Here is a 15358-nt window from a genome sequence, read left to right as displayed (position 1 = left end):
AATGTCAGTGAGCATGGTGATTAGTCCCTGACATGTGTAATTGCTAAGCAAGTTGTCTGGATATGATGTAGCTGGTGGAAAACATGTTGCAAAGAATTGCTTGTTGTCTCTCTGTCACCGCTGGATTTGCAGCTTGTTTAATAGCACCATGTTGGTGTGGGGCTGCACTGTGTAGGGTACACTCATAGCAGCTTTCACGGCTGATACCAGTAGATGTATGCTGACAGCCATCATGGTTAGGCTTTTGGGTGAGACTAAGATGGTCCAGAGAATCACCATAAGCCAGGAGTAGAGAACATTTGACCCTCCAGATCAGGTGCCCCCAAACTCAGCCCTCCAGATGTTTTGGGACTACAGTTCCCATCATCCCTGACCACTGGTCCTGTTAGCTAGGGAAGATGGGAGTTGTAGTCCCAAAACATCTGGAGGGCTGAGTTGCCTGTGCCTGCTGTATAGGGAGTTTGGGGATGCCTGCTGGTCATTACCCCTGGTCATTGGCCATGCTTGCTGGGGCTGATGGGCATTGTCTCTCAGCAACATCTGGAGGACCCAACATTGGCCACACCTGCCTTAAGCCATGTGGAAGCTGCTTTGAGCTCCTTGGCAGATGAGGAGCCTATAAACATAACAAATAACATTGACATGTACAGCCTGCACAGATTGGTTGGCATTCAAGTGTACCCAGATGAAGTAAATTTGGTGTTCAGAAGGTACCCAAGTTTCAATGAATTGGCTCAGAAAATATGCCAGACTCCCCAGACCCCAAGGTACTGTTTAACTTGCCTCATCTTTGTTGACCTAGGAGAAAGACTTGAATATGAGTTTTGTGTACAGCAGGCATTTGGTGGTGTCTGTGTAAGGATAAACAGAATTACTCCTGTCTTGAGTCTGTAATGTTAATCCTTGATTAGTTCTTATAGAATATCACCAGGGTATGGTGGGTTGGTGGTTTTTTTTTTTTTAATGTTCTAGGCCAAATATGCTTAATATACAGACAAAGGTCTTTTCAGAGAAAATACAGTATATATCCAGATGTGAAGGGGTCTCTTGGGTAAATCCCAGAGCTACAAAACAGCAGCCTCCTATAGAATATATATTTTATTATTATAATAATAAAAATTCTCTGTCGTTCTGAATGGGTGCATTGTATGTAACTGCAAGTAGTGTACTTGATTTGAGTGAGACCCTCCAAAATTGTGATATAACCATTAAAGAAGTTGATTAAAAAAAAACCCCACACATTTCGGTACACACATATTGCTACTGTCCACGGAAAACACATCTGGGCCACATTATCCTGTCAAAGCGAAATTCATATAAACTTGACTTTTCTGTTAATCTCAATATCAGAGACTCACGATTCAGTTGGGGAAATGTGGCTCAGATCCAAAGAACCATGCGCAGGTCCCTGCTTGCAAAACTGCGTTTTCTTGCCCCTTCCCCCAAAAGACACTCGTAAGGGGTTTTTTTTTTTGGGGGGGGGGTGATCCTCCAGAACAGCACCTGCACCTGGAGTAGGTGGGGTGGAGATCTGCAGAAATGGATGGGGCTGCCTCCTGTTCCCACCACACACACACACACACACACACCCCCGATACAAGGGGAAATGCCTTCTGCCTGCACAAAAGGCGTTTTGGATCAAAGCTGATGTTTAATTCCTGAACTTGGCTTTCGGAGGGTACTAGCTTTCGTTTTAACTTGCATGGCGATGGTCACATCTAATACTACAACCAGATGGAGGGAGCGGAGAGGAGAATTCATGTGGAAGGCTGGAGAGTGATCTCACAGCCATCCCCACACCATGGTTTTATCATTAAAAACCGAAGAGTGCTAGAGTCACTTCCCCAGACAATCCCCAGTGGTTTCTGTGCTGCCTCCTAATCTGTCTTTTACATCAAGAGCTGCATTTGCATTTCAGTTTTTGCCTTCCTAAGAAAGAATCTCTTTGCACCACCAACGTTAATTATGACAAATCAGTTTCTTTTTAAATTGTGGCAGCGTTTTCGGAGGGAAGGTGACGACTGAGTGTGAGATGGATATCATCTTAAGCTTGCAAAGCAACATTTGGGATGTTAAGATCCTCCAGTTATTCACACTGCACAATATCTCTCTGGTGTGTGAGTCATAAAGTGCTTGGTATCGCCCTCCCCCTTTTCTTTTTTTGGGGGGTGGGTGGGTTGGGTGGGGTAGCTGTTTCCTCTTTCACCTGTAAGCCACATCAAAGAAGGATCTCGCCTGCAAGCTCTCTCCTGTGGGTTCTGGAGACAGTTCACGCTCATGGGAATGCGAGGTGATGCTGCTGGAAGCAGAGAGGGAAGCCTTGAGACAGCAGAGCAAGTGAATCACGATTCCTGTCAGTTTCTATAAATTTATATCTTACTCACATTCTTCCCATTCAAAGATGTGTCAGGCTTGAGAGTTAATACCTGTGTAAAAAAAGAAAAGAAGCAAATTGTTCATGAAGGAGCCCAATACCTTTTTTTAAAGGTAAAGGGGACCCCTGACCATTAGGTCCAGTCGCGGACGACTCTGGGATCGCGGCACTCATCTCGCTTTATTGGCCGAGGGAGCCGGCGTACAGCTTCTGGGTCATGTGGCCAGCATGACTAAGCTGCTTCTGGCGAACCAGAACAGCGCACGGAAATGCCGTTTACCTTCCCGCTGGAGCGGTACCTATTTATCTACTTGCTCTTCGACGTGTTTTCAAACTGCTAGGTTGGCAGGAGCAGGGACTGAGCAGCCGGAGCTCACCCCATCGCGGGGATTCAAACCGCTGACCTTCTTATTTGCTCTGTGGTTTAACCCACAGCGCCACCCGCGTCCCAATACCTTTTGGTACCTGAGGCCAACCACAAAATGGCGCCCCTTCCCCTCCACCAGGGAGGAAGAGGGGAGTGAAGATCTACATCAGGTACAAGTGAGGCAGAAATAAAGATCAACACTGGGAATAGGGGGTGGGAGGAGACCATCAGTGCCACTGTGGGCTGCTACAGCAGTGGATGATGTGTTCTTTGGAGGCAGATCTGCTGCCCTTGTAGATCCTGCCACCTGAGACAGACGCCTCACCTTGTTTCATGGGCAGCCCGGCCCTGCGAGCAAATGCTTTGATTGCAGCGGGAAGACATTGAAGATGCTGTGTTCCCACTGAAGCACATACACTCGCTTTCCTTTTTCCTTTTTTGAGTCTACACCTTTTGGTGCTTTGAAAGTACCATATTTTTTGCTCTATAAGACTCACTTTTTCCCTCCTAAAAAGTAAGGGGAAATGTTTGTGTGTCGTATGGAGTGAATGCAGGCTGCGCAGCTATCCCAGAAGCCAGAACAGCAAGAGGGATTGCTGCTTTCACTGCGCAGCGATCCCTTTTGCTGTTCTGGCTTCTGAGATTCAGAATATTTTTTTTTCTTGTTTTCCTCCTCCAAAAACTGGGTGCGTCTTGTGGTCTGGTGCGTCTTATAGAGCGAAAAATACGGTAATTGATGAAGGTGCTCTCAGAAAGCCAGTGCCCTTGAGAACACTGTTGGGCAGAAAGCAGATCAGGACCTACCATTGGATCTCTGGGTGATTTGCAGTAGAACAGCAACTATCCCAATTGTCTTGGCAATAGCTTGACTAAAATGTTTCGTGCCCCCTGTCCCACTCACACAGGTTAGACTGCTGAATCAATGCAAGCCTGGTGGAAAACCAGAAATGCATTTTCATCTTGAGCTGAGCATGCGGTCAGAAGCACCCTGTCTTTCATTTTTTTTGTGCATGGCCACCCAACTGAACCACTATTTTGCACCTGACTATAACTGGTGGACCTGAGGCTTCTAGGAAAATAAAAATTAAGTAGATCCCACATGCTGAAATTGTGCCTGCCCCTCCTGTAGAAAATGTTGAATGGTAGACACAACAGAGGGCCTTCTCGGTAGTGGCGCCCGCCCTGTGGAACGCCCTCCCTTCAGATGTGAATGCAATAAGCAGCTATCTTCTCCTTAAAAGACATCTGAAGGCAGCCCTGTTTAGGGAAGTTTTTAATATTTAATGCTGTATTGTTTTTAACACTTGATTGGAAGCCGCCCAGGGTGGCTGGGGAAACTCAGCCAGATGGGTGGGGTATAAATAAATTATTATTATTATTATTATTATTATTATTATTATTATTATTATTATTTTCGTGCAGCAATAAGCTGTGCCGGTTTACTTTTTCATAACAGGAGAATGCAAGGCATCAAATTGGTGGATTTTACTTGCTTGATCTGGTGATTGATGGCTGCTTGAGAAGTAGATTGCTCTGGCTGTGATTGCCATGCTGTCATGTTTGGTGTATTGATTTTTTCCCCCCCTGGAAGGATGTGAATAAATGCTTCTGGAGGCAGCCTTCCTTACTACCCTTATACCACATGCTGGTTTGAAGGGAGACAGGGACTGACTGTCGTACAAATTCCCTGCTAGCAAGCTGAGTTTCTTCTGTCCCAGCATTGAAAAAGAGGAAACAACTGGTGATTTTTGCCTCCAGCCTCACTTGCTCGGAAGTTCACTGAGGATTCTTCCAGAAAGCTGCCACCCCAAGCAAATTGTACCGAATGCGAAAGCAGGTGCACTGAGTCAGTGTTACTGACCCACATCAACCAGATAGGTCTGTGGCAAACCCTGTAACGATCACAACTCATCTAAGCCGAACAGCACAAACAGCTCAGCTATTCTAGCTTCCCACCTGCCATCATCACTGCAAAACCTCATGCAAGGAACTCCCTCTTATATTCAGGGTTGGAGCACTGCTTACTGGGAGAGCTATAGTCAAGAATGTGTTGTTTCAAAAAAGGCTGATTTTAAAGCCTGTGGGAGTTTCAGGAAGGGATAAGAATCTGACTTCCATAACTTATTAGGAGTCAAGTAAATGGATATGTGTCTTATGTGTGTGTTGGGCACAACTTGGAGTGCCCAAATTTAGATGGACAAGACTCTTTAAAAAAATAATAATAATGGTTTAAATACGAACACTGTTGTGAATAAATATATTTGTACCTACCAGCATAGCATTATTTGTACAATCCTAAGTAAATCTACCATGGAGTAAGTACTGAACTCAGTGGGATTTACTTTTGAGTCAACATGCTTAGGAATGTGCTGTAACACTGCAATTCTAGGCACGTCTACTCTGGAGTAAGTTCCACTTCGTTCGCAAGGTCTTACTCGGAGGTACTTGGCTGCAAACTAAGTGTGTTTAGTTTGGCACGTCCTTCAAAATGATAAATATAGGACGGTTAATGCAGCTCTGTCTCTCATTTTCAAATATTCTGACCCCAATTTTGATTCCTATGAGTTGGATTAGATAGCTCTTGATTGAATTTAGGGGGGCGGAGGTGGGGGGCCGCCTGGGGCGAGGCAGTGCCTGTTACAGGTCATCCACTCAACTTATTTTTTTATCATTTATTACTCAGACATTCGTAACGTGAAGGTAGCCTGCAATAGATAAGTATAAGGTAAAGGTAAAGGGACCCCTGACCATTAGGTCCATTGTGGCCGAGTCTGGGGTTGCGGCGCTCATCTCGCTTTATTGGCCGAGGGAGCTGGCGCATAGCTGTCAACTTACAGATTTGAAAATAAGGGACCAGCAGCCTTGAAAATAAGGGACCAGCAGCCAAAATAAGGGACCTGCAGCCTCACCTGTTCCAGGCACTCCAGTCTTCCTGTCCTCCTGCAGTCTGGTCAAACTCATGCTGGGTAGCTTCGAGAACACTGTCCAACCAACTTTGTAACCAGAGGTTCAACTGAATAGAATCTGAATCACATGCACCACAAGGCCTATGCAGCCTCAACTTAAGATGGCTCCCCGGCCTGGCTTTGCACTGCAAAGTTTGCAGCAGCATGTGCAACAAAATGGTGTCCAGCATTCAAAACCCTCCTCAGCTTGCATTAACTAGCCACACACAAGGCATGCAAGCTCCACCCCCCAGTCGTTCTTAGACTTCTTATTGGGTGAACAACACAGCTAAGCAACACAGTTGGAGCCTCCCTCCTCCCTGGCCGGCAGGGAGGGAGGGAGAGGAGCTGCTTCCTTTGAAATTTAAGGGACATCATTTAAGGGACATCCATCAATAAGGGACAGCAGCGGGACATGGCGCTGGAATAAGGGACTGTCCCTTCAAATAAGGGACACTTGACAGCTATGAGCCGGCGTACAGCATCCGGGTCATGTGGCCAGCATGACTAAGCCGCTTCTGGTGAACCAGAGCAGCGCACGGAAATGCCGTTTACCTTCCCGCCAGAGAGGTACCTATTTATCTACTTGCACTTTGACGTGCTTTTGAACTGCTAGGTTGGCAGGAGCAGGGACCGAGCAACGGGAGCTCACCCCGTCGCAGGGATTTGAACCGCCGACCTTCTGATTGGCAAGTCCTAGGCTCTGTGGTTTAACCCACAGCGCCACCCACTTCCCTTTATAGATAAGTATAAAAACAATTAAATATTAAACACAAAGCAACGTAAATATGGCAAAACAGAACTCCCAGAGTTAAATGTAGAAGGAAAGGGTCTGCGTGAACTTCTCTGCCAATGGTGTTCCATAACTGGGTACCACTTTCAAACCCTAGTGGTTACCAGCTTCCCTTCATTCTGATGAGGTATTTGAAGCAGGGCCTCTTTCAGGTAAACTGGTCCCAATCCATTTGGGGCTTTAAAGGTTAGATCCAGTACTTTATACTAAGCCTGGAAACTGACTAGGAGCCTGTTCTGCTGACGAGAAAGAGACACAAGATAGTCAAGTCAACCATGCGCTCAACAGCAGAAGCAAATAGCGCAAGCAGTTTGTGCAGCCTGAATAAATATACCTTTACAGGCTCAACTATGCTTGTATGACAGGCAGGGCTTTTTTTGTTCAGCCAGAACTTGCCAGAACTCAGGTGGGCGCCATTGCCATCCTAAGAGAAAGAGGGAGGTGTTTGTGGTGAGTTCCGGCACCTCTTTTTCTAGAAAAGTCGCAGTGGTGACAGGTATAAAATCATTCATTCATGTTGTGTGTCAAAGTCATCCGATAGGCTGCACATGAAATAAAAAAAAACACAATGTGTTTCACAGCTGAGCAAACGGAAGGGAGGCACTGAATTTGCTCATTGCATGGGATGCCATTTGGGCCAAGACTGGCTCTGTGTTAATTGGAGTGGGAGAGTGTTGCTTTGGTTTGTTCTTCCATGTTATCGGACCCTAATTCTTTTTAGAGTGACTGCTCAACATGGTGCTCCTACTGTAGTGGCGGGGGGGGGAGGGGGTTGGAGATCGCTGTATTGTTTTTTATATTCTGTTGGAAGGTGCCCAGAGTGGCTGGGAAAACCCAGCCAGATGGGCGGGGTATAAATAATTTATTATTATTATTATTATTATTATTATTATTATTATTATTACAGTAGTACCTCAGGTTACATATGCTTCAGGTTACAGACTCCGCTAACCCAGAAATAGTACCTCACGTTAAGAACTTTGCTTCAGGATGAGAACAGAAATCGTGCTCCAGCGGCACAGCAGCAGCATGAGGCCCCATTAGCTAAAGTGGTGCTTCAGGTTAAGAACAGTTTCAGGTTAAGAACGGACCTCCGGAATGAATTAAGTACTTAACCCGAGGTACCACTGTATTATTATTAATATTATTATTATTATGACTTAATGCTCATGTGTTAGTGATGAGCTCAGGGAGAGCAGACTCAATCGAGGACCACTATTGTTTTGGCTCTTCAAAACACTACGTGAACTATACCGCAAGAGGAGACATTCCAGATGCCTAATTTCAGATTGCTCACATTTCTGTACTTCTAAAATAAAGCAGCAACTTCCTTCACCTTCCAAAACGAATTCGGTTAAAACAATGCACGGAAACAGTTAGCTGTGGCCTACAAACACAGACAGGTAGGTCTGTTTGCTCAGATCCCCGTCGACTCCCTGAAAGATATTATTATTTGTAATGATTTTAAATATTTCTGATCAGATAAAGGGAGGTGGCTTTGCTTTGAACAGGGATGATAAAAGGATGGAAGCAATGTTAACTCTTTCTGTAAATATTTTGAGTACATGGAGCACTTGATGTCCCATTAGCCGTTGGTGTTCCACTTGTCTCCAGAGCTGTTTCATTATCTACCTATTTCCTTTAACATTAAACAGTGCAGAACTAATCCTAATGACTCAAACTTAAAGATGACTTTAAGTACTTAAAAGGATTTCCCTGCCAAGAAGCACATACCGGGTTCATTCTTTTGACGGCTACTTCGCATCTCTGTGCAAATGGAGAGGAAAAACGTAATTAACCTGTTTAAACTTCAGGTGGAAAATGCTACTCTTTGCCTTGTTAACAGCTTGGTGGAAACTGTTAACAAGGCAGCACTAGTTCCAATAGTTTGCAGAGGATATATGCTCTTCACATCAATGTGACAGTTGTTTCTGTAGCAATATAATCTACCCGTTTTTTGTGTTGGAGGGGGAGTGATCAATAACTTTGTTGGGAGTCTTTGGAAGAATGTTGAAAAGCCATTATTTTTGAGCCTGTCTCTTGCGCTTCCCAGCCATCATTTTCTTAGATGTGCAATCTGAATTAAATGGGCATAATTTTTACCTTGTCGCGTATAAAAAATAGTGTGTTGCTCACTACAAAATAGCAGTTGTAGGCCATGCTGCAGTGTAAGAGCTACATGAAAATTATAATTTATAAGGCACCCTGGGTTTTCAAATGTTTTGTAGTCATTCTTGTACTACCCTCCCCAGAGAGCTTGAAGGTAAAGCTTAATTTTGTAATGGTAACTTGTAACAAAGCTACGTAACAAATCAGTGCGAGAGCAGGAATCGACATTGTGCTGTTGAATGACACTCTGTTGTCCATGTTTCACTAAAGTGTATTTTCATTGATTTGACTTTATGGTAAGACTCTCCTCTTCTGAGTGTCCCCATGCAATCTTGTACTATTAGCAGTAGGAACAGGAAACTTGGTTGCACTGCCGATCCTGATGTCACCTATGGTGTGAAGAAGGTGGGCATGCTTTGGGAGAAATGACCTGGTGGGCCAAAATGGGACCTGTGATGGGCCCAATTTGGCCCATGGGTTGGAGGTTCCATACAATGTTGTAAGACATTCAGAAACTATGGCACTAGGCCTAGCTGAAGGTTAATCTGGCTTAGCATACTGTTCCAAAAAGAAGTTGGGAAAATGCCTTTGAGAGTCCATAAGCAGACCCATAGATCTCCCATGCTGTACGCCTCCAGCAGCTGTTATTCCATAATCCATTGCTTCTGAGCATGGAGGTTCTCTTGAGCTGTCAAGGATAATAGTCAACAGTAGGCCATTGACAATGGGCTTCATTGACCCTTTTCACATTTACAAGTGGTAGGACACAATTTATTACCGTCCACCATCGCCACACGTCCACAAAGTTTTCCCTGGGAAATTACTGTACAGCAGATTTGTGGCAACTGTCATAGAATCATAGTCACAGCCCACCATGTTCATAGCTCAGTTGGTAGAGCATGAGACTCTTAATCTCAGGGTCATGGGTTTGAGCCCCACATTGGGCAAAATATTCCTGCAATGCAGTGAGTTGGGCTCTTCCAAATCTACAACTCAATGACTCATAGAATCATAGATCTGTAGAGTTGGAAGGGACCCTGAGGATCATCTAATCCAGGCATAGGCAAACTTGGCCCTCCAGATGTTTTGGGACTACAACTCCCATCATCCCTTGCTAACAGGACCGGTGGTCAGGGATGATGGGAATTGTAGTACCAAAACATCTGGAGGGCCCAGCTTGCCTATGCCTGATCTAGTCCAACCCCCTACAATATAGGAATCCTGCCTACAGCCATCCTTGGGTGGGCTCGAACCACCAACCTTCTGGTTAACAGCCAGACATCCACCCTTTTAGCTATACTAATAACAATTGACACTATTTTTAATGTGCTTCCTCCTGTGTCTGTTGCTAATTGATACTTCAGGCCATCTCACACATTATTCTTCATTTTAAAGTATAATTTTTATGCATGTTGAAAAAACTCTGATGTATTTTTTAATGAATGGTGGCGTGTTGTTTCTTTTGCTACTGACACATGAATCAGGAAAGCAGAACTCCTGCTGGCCTTCTACACCAGGCTTTTGCAATAAAGAGGTATGTGCAATGCCATGCAGATGTTACAAAATAGGGTTGCTATATGTCCGAAATTATGGGACACAGGTGGCGCTGTGGGTTAAACCACAGAGCCTAGGACTTGCTAATCAGAAGGTCGGCGGTTCAAATCCCCGCCACGTGGTGAGCTCCTGTTGCTCGGTCCCAGCTCCTGCCAACCTAGCAGTTCGAAAGCACGTCAAAGTGCAAGTAGATAAATAGGTACCGCTCCGGCGGGAAGGTAAACGGCATTTCCGTACACTGCTCTGGTTTGCCAGAAGTGGCTTAGTCATGTTGGCCACATGACCCGGAAGCTGTACGCTGGCTCCCTCGGCTAATAAAGCAAGATGAGCGCCGCAACCCCAGAGTTGGCCACGACTGGACCTAACGGTCAGGGGTCCCTTTACCTTTACCTGTGTCCAAAATTATAGGGACATACCCAGAATACTGCAGTCAGAAGCAGTGTCCAAGCAGAAATCGGCAAAATGTCCAGGAAAATCCGATGTTAGCAGTGTTGTTTTTGCCGACTTCCCTTAAAAATAGCTCAAAAATCTCTCTCTCTCTCTTTGCAATTTGCCCAAAAACGCCCAACAACTTTGGGCAAAACTAATTCACTTTTTGGAATATGGCAACCCTATAAAATGCATGCCTAAGCAGAGAGCAATCAAATAGGAGAGATGACGATGCGATGTGAGCTTTTTGTGGAAGACAAATGCTTTCTTTCCAACAACAGGGTGGATAATTCATGCTTCGTCCTGATGATAGCCCTTTCACAAAGGCTGCCTCCATTTACCCATGACTGGGATAAACTGTGCTCTTGAGAGTGCCACTCTTAAGAGGAGCCGGCTACACCAATTGAAACAAGTTAATGAGTTTCTCTGATGTTAAATGCTGTTAACTGCTTTAAAACAATGGTGTTTCAGCACTTGGGGCAAGATTCATTTTAAAAGGACAAAATTGACTTTGAATGCCTGACAAATTCCTCCATTTGTTTAAACTCCTGGCATTTCAGGTATTTTCCTCCTTTCTTCACTTAAGCCCATTGGTCAAAAGTAACAAGGAATGATAAACTAGAATTATCAAAGGCAAGGAATCCCTAAAGGTAGTAACCGGTATGGATCAAAGTCGGAGAGGTGATAAGATCGCTGGATGTTCACTTCTCCAGTTTTATGGAAGCTAGGTGGGCTGGGTAGACAGGACTAGCAACTAATGCAAGCCAAACACGGACAGACCAGAATTACTTTCTCTTAAAGTTTCTTCTCCCATTTTGTCATTCAGTTCTTTTCTGCCACTTGCGTTAAAAGAATCTGGCGGCAAGCAACTTCGCCTCCTCTTCCCCCTCTTTCACTCACACTGAAATATCTCTCTTCTATTTTGTAGGGAGACTCAATATTCCAATTTTCTGCAATGTTGACAAGAGACAACCTTGGTATATAATCATATATATATTAAAAGATAAGTAGTAAAATTTAGTAAAAAAATAATAATCCCTGAAAGTTTTGCAGGTAGCCAAAGTGGTGCCCTCCAGGTGCTATAAACTTTGATGCCCATCAAACTTTCACTCCATGCTAACTTTGAGAATGGTCAGGAGCAAAGGGAATTGTGGCTAGATTGAAACAGAACAGTGCTATGAACCTGGACTGCTGCATTTTATACAAGTGGAGAATGCACTTTAGGTAAGACCCCTGCAGACCCCCCTTTTCACAACAACGCTCTCTCACGCACACTTTTTGCACTATCTGCTGCGTGTGATATTCTAACCATGCATGCAGACCTCTTATGCAGAGTCTTTCCGATAGGTAAGGTAAAGGTAAAGGACCCCTGGACGGTTAAGTCCAGTCAAAGGCGACTATGGGGTTGCGGCGCTCATCTCGCTTTCAGGCCGAGGGAGCCGACGTTTGTCCACAGACAGGTTTCCGGGTCATGTGGCCAGCAAGACTAAACCGCTACTGGCACATGGAGGACCGTGACAGAAGCCAGAGTGCACAGAAACACAGTTTACCTTCCTGCCACAGTGGTATCTATTTATCTACTTGCACTGGCATGCTTTTGAACTGCTAGGTTGCCAGGAGCTGGGACAGAGCAACGGGAGCTCACCCCGTCATGGGAATTCGAACCTCCGACCTTCTGATCAGCAAGCCCAAGAGGCTCAGTGGTTTAGACCACAGCGCCACCCGCGTCCTTAATGCCCTCCAATAATAGTTTGCCGGCTAGCAGCAGAGGAGGCACCTGCCATTTGCTCCCCTTTCGATGCAATGATGAATTTAGCACAAGCTCTGTGAGATCTCTCCTCTGCGATAAAGTTACTCAGGTTAGAGGAACGTGTGACGGCTAATTTGGCCATCGGGTGCTTATTTCTCATTATCTCTTCTGCCAGGATGATCCTTTATCCGTTACATTCATTCCTGCGGAGAATGGGGTGGGGGTGTGATAAAGCAGATGGCTGAAGTCCGGAACAATGTCCAGACAGAACAATTATGATGACAGGAGGACAGTTCCACAAAGATGCCAAGTCCAGGACAATGCTTTGTCTGGAAAGGCTGATGATAGTCGTACAAAGCAATATTCTGCCGTGAACGACAGGAGAGAGTCCTGTAATTGGAAAGCAATCATCACCAAATGCCATCAATTATGGAGCAGCTTCCATAGCATAAGGGGGATTGATTAATCATGGGCCACGTAGATCCCGTGTCCAGCCTTAATCTGTCTCTTTGTCCAGCCCCCTAATGACAGTTCTCGTTGTCAGGCATTGAAGTGGCCGAGGCTTTTGTACCCCTCGGTTCTTTCATCAGTTTTGGCTTGTGAAATTACGCTGAATAATATGCTTATTCAGGCTTTTTATATCCGCACGCCTATTTTATTACCTATCCCGATGCATACAAGGCCCGGATTGGCTTGCAACAGAACAAAGCTAAATTACACCTTTCATTACCTAAATATAGTATAATGACAGAGTGTCATTCAAGGGGTAGCATTGAGTTGAGAAACCTCATGGCAGGCCAGGACAATGACAGAGGCTATTCAGCCGCACCTGAATCGCTGTAGTAGGTGCATCTTGAACAGTGAGAGAGGGGATTGGGGTTAATAGACAGGTCACAGTGTAAATTACAGTATCAAATTGAAACGGTGCAGCTGTAACACTGCCCTCGTCAAATGCCACTACACCCTTTTATCTTCCCTTTGGAGTTCTTTCGCTTTTTTTAGAAAACAAACTCGGTGCTTTTGTGATGGTATTAGCCTTGATCATGCCTCCCGGTACTGTGGAGAACCACCCTGTACTTCCCAAGCGCTAGGTGTGTGATGTGGGCAAGGCCTAATAGTGGATGCTGCGGGCTGAGTCTCTATGGGTAGAATTAGTAGCTGAATGAAGACTGAGCAACCGCAATGCAGGAAATTCCTCTCCAGTTGGATTTCCAAGGCAGAGGGGGGGAGGGAAGAGACATAGCTCAGTGGTAGAGCATCCGTCTTACATGCAGAAGATTCCAGGTTCAATCCCTGGGATCTCCAGGTAGAGCTGAGAGACAGCCCTTCTCTGCAACTCTAGACAGCCACTGCCAGCCAGTGGAGACAGTACTGAGAGCGCCAGTGTGGTGTAGTGGTTCAGAGCGGAGGACCTGTAATCTGGTGAACCGGGTTCGCTTCCCCGCTCCTCCACATGCAGCTGCTGGGTGACCTTGGGCTAGTCACACTTCTTTGAAGTCTCTCAGCCCCACTCACCTCACAGAGTGTTTGTTGTGGGGGAGGAAGGGAAAGGAGAATGTTAGCCCCGCTTTGAGACTCCTTAGGGTAGTGATAAAGCGGGATATCAAATCCAAGCAATTACTGAGTTAGATGAACCAGTGGATTCAACTCCTTATTAAGGCAACTTCCTATGTTCCTATGTTAATATTTTAGGATTTATCTGATAGTGGTAAAGCTAGTTTCTTTAGGTAGAGCTGGCAGCTGAGTCATGTTTGCAAACCCTCCAAGTGTCCAGGGACAGTCCCAGATTTACAGAAGCTGTCCCAGTTTCTGATTTGACCCTGGAATGTCCCACTTTTCCTTAAAGGTAAAGGTACCCCTGCCCGTACGGGCCAGTCGTGTCCGACTCTGGGGTTGCGCGCCCATCTCGCTTAAGAGGCCGGCTCTGTCCAAAGACACTTCTGGGTCACGTGGCCAGCATGACAAGCTGCATCTGGCAAGCCAGCACCGCACACGGAAACGCTGTTTACCTTCCCGCTAGTAAGCGGTCCCAATTTATCTACTTGCATCCGGGGTGCTTTCGAACTGCTAGGTTGGCAGGCGCTGGGACCGAGCAGCGGGAGTGCACCCCGCTGCGGGGATTCGAACCGCCGACCTGACGATCGGCAAGTCCTAGGCGCTGAGGTTTTACCCACAGCGCCACCCGCGTCCCATCACTTTTCCTTAGGATGTCCCTATTTTCATCTGAGAAATGTTGGAGGGTATGTGTTTGCAAACTCTCTCCTTGATGCTGCTCAGGCCTTATCTGCAAGTGACTCTGCAGCTCTCAAGTCTTCTAACAAAATTTCCTCTCTATAGATTATAACTCCTTTATAAACCTTGCTTTTCTTCCAAGATGTGACTGATCCTTTCTCTCCCACTCCTTCTTTTGACATGACTCCAACCACACATCTAGCTCTTCTTTTCCCCTTTTGTAATATTCAGCAGGATTTGCTCTGTGTTGCAATGTCATGCTGTTCTGTGTTTCCTTGTTCTCACTCCGTATCCCTGACTGCCAGTGACGCAACAATGCAGAAAGTTGTGACATCATGAAACCATGGATATTCTACAAGGCTTTCAAAAGGAAGGTGGGAGAGGAGCTTAGATGGTCTGTTGTGTCACATGTCATTTGAAGGCCTCCGAGACCACAGAAGACCTCAAACCCTTCACCTCTGTTGCTAAATAGTCATCACCAGTGTTTTGTCAGTGGGTGGTCTTAGTGGTATCTTTCTATCCCATATGGATGGGAGGGAGATGAAACCAAGGACATCACACCCAGTATGAAGAAATAGAACAACAACAACAACAAAATGCCAAGCCAATGAGCTCTGTATGGTCTGTTTCCCATATGGGTGAGCAGCAACACCTCTCTATCTCACTTTTAATTTCAGATAGTATGCACTCTAAATGTGTGTGTCAGCTGGTGTAAACAGAGACATCTGGTTGGCCATTGATTTATTTATTTATTATTAAAGATTTTCTTGATTTACAGAAGTATGTGTAATGTCTCTTGTATTTT

The 15358-nt window shown here is 45.4% G+C and overlaps 1 protein-coding gene and 1 long non-coding RNA gene across 2 annotated transcripts in view; one reads left to right on the top strand and one right to left on the bottom strand.

Annotated features, from left to right (window-relative positions):
- Positions 1–10123, top strand: part of LOC308473634 (uncharacterized protein) — a 197663-nt gene extending 187540 nt beyond the window's left edge. The window contains exon 5 of the transcript XR_013984114.1: positions 10073–10123. The gene's annotated coding sequence lies outside the window, so the exon portion shown is untranslated. The remainder of the gene's footprint in view (positions 1–10072) is intronic.
- Positions 2355–15152, bottom strand: LOC308473796. The gene is made up of 2 exons (XR_013984330.1): positions 14679–15152; positions 2355–2426 (listed from the first exon to the last, which is right to left on the bottom strand). It is a non-coding gene; the product is annotated as an uncharacterized lncRNA (long non-coding RNA).
- Positions 15153–15358: the final 206 nt, after the last annotated feature.

This window comes from Podarcis pityusensis (assembly GCF_964106645.2).
Source record: "Podarcis pityusensis genome assembly, chromosome: 3".
NCBI classification, from domain to species: Eukaryota; Metazoa; Chordata; class Lepidosauria; order Squamata; family Lacertidae; genus Podarcis; species Podarcis pityusensis.
This window is presented reverse-complemented; position numbering and strand designations above follow the sequence as displayed.